This window comes from Tasmannia lanceolata, unplaced genomic scaffold, assembly GCF_043159265.1.
Source record: "Tasmannia lanceolata isolate RefF3 unplaced genomic scaffold, GAP_Taslan_0.1 ptg000012l, whole genome shotgun sequence".
Lineage (NCBI taxonomy): Eukaryota > Viridiplantae > Streptophyta > Magnoliopsida > Canellales > Winteraceae > Tasmannia > Tasmannia lanceolata.
The window spans coordinates 13,702,501-13,704,521 of NW_027518689.1; positions in this window are offsets into that span (position 1 = coordinate 13,702,501).

The window sequence follows — 2,021 nt, forward strand, 5'->3', positions numbered from 1 at the left end:
GCCATAGGGTTGCAAACAGACGTGCAACCCAGTACCCACAAGGGCAGGGGTAAGCCGCCGAGCCTAGCAAGGTAGGTGTGCTCCCAAAACCAAACAACGCACACAGGGAGCAAACACGGGCAAACAAGTGACGCCATGGCCAACTCGCCCACCGCCCTCTATATTGCCTAACCTTGGCAACCATGGTCCATTCCCCACTATATGCCATGGCCTTGTGCCCATGGTCTTCACAAGACAGCATCCAAGGCGCCTGAAAGGCCAAGGGAGCCCAACCCAGCAATGCCCAGCCAAGGCCAGGCATTCCAGTGCCTACCCGGGCAAAAACGCCCAAAGCATGCCCCATTCCTTAGCCTATCCAGGCAAAAACGCCCAAAACCAGCCCATTCCAGTGCCTATCCGGGCAAAAACGCCCAAAGCATGCCCATTCCTTAGCCTGTCCAGGCAAAAACGCCCAAAACCAGCACATTCCGGTGCCTATCCGGGCAAAAACGCCCTAAACCTGCGCATTCCAGCGCCCCGCAGCATGCCACCCTCCTATAGGGTTTGCGCAACCAACCCGCCTAACCACCAGTGGCAACCAAAGGTGCTGTTAGCGACGACTTCTGAAGACGCAACGAGACGCGACGGGTTTGCGCCCAGACGCGACGAGACGATGCGGGATCTGCGCCCAACCATGCCTACACCCGCCGACTTGCTGCGGGAGCTGCTCGCCCAAGCATGCCTAGCTTGCGAGGCCTGCGTGCAAGGCTAGTGTGCAAGGCTCGTGGGCAAGGCTAGTGCGCAAGGCTACTGCCCAAGGTCTGTGTGCAAGGCTAGTGCCCAAGGCTAGTGCGCAAGGCTAGTGCCCAAGGCTAGTGAGCAAGGCCTGTGTGCAAGGCTAGTGTGCAAGGCTTGTATGCAAGGCTAGTGTGCAAGGCTGGTGTGCAAGGCTTGTGGGCAAGGCTGGTGCGCAAGGCTAGTGCCCAAGGGTTGTGTGCAAGGCTAGTGCCCAAGGCTAGTGCGCAAGGCTCGTGCCCAAGGCTAGTGCGCAAGGCTTGTGTGCAAGGCTAGTGCGATGGGCCAGTGCCCAAGGCTTGTGAGCAAGGCTTGTATGCATGGCTTGTGTGCAAGGCTTGTTTGCATGGCTTGTGCGCAAGGCTTGTGTCCAAGGCTTTTGTGCGAGGCTCGTGCGCAAGGCTAGTCTGAAAGGCTTGTGCGCATTGGCAGGTAGCCCACCACCATGCACGATCCAAATGCCACTCAAGCGACAACACGGTGCCAAGCCGGGCATGGTGTGCACTCAAAACCAATCAACGGACAGAGGTCATGCGTCATGGGGGGGATCTAGCAAGGCCATGGGGAAGGTCATGGAGGACCTTGGAAGCAAGCGCAAGACGAGAGCGAATCGAACAAGGGGCCTTGTGCCCATGGTCTTCGCAAGACTGCGTCCAAGGCGCCCGAAAGCCCAAGGGAACCCAAACCCGGCCGACACTTGCAATCGCACATGCTCTCTGCAACACACCATCAATGCCGCCCAACGGGGCCAGCGCGAGCAGTCATCCGCGGTCCCCTGGCCCTGCGCACGTTTGTCTTTGAAACCGAGCATCAATGCCACAAAAAGTGCCGGGGCGCCAGCTGGAGCCATCATCCGCGTTGCCATGGCTCGCTTGGCCTTGGCTTGCCAGTCCCCGACACGAGCAATCGCGCATTTTCTTTGCAACCGACCATCAATGCCGCCCAACGAGGCCAGCACGAGCAGTCATCAGCGGTCCCCTGGCCCTGCGCACGTTTGTCTTTGAAACCGAGCATCAATGCCACAGAAAGTGCCGGGGCGCCAGCTGGAGCCATCATCCGACGTGCCATGGCTTTGGTCCCATGGTCTTCGCAACCGAGCATTCGTGACACCCGACGGGGCCAGGACACCAACCCTTCCGACACGAGCATTCGCGCATGTTCTTTGGCCACACAACGGCGCCAGCACGAGCAAAATCATCAGCGGTGCGGTGGCCTTGCACGGCCTTTTGTCTTTGGAACCAACCATC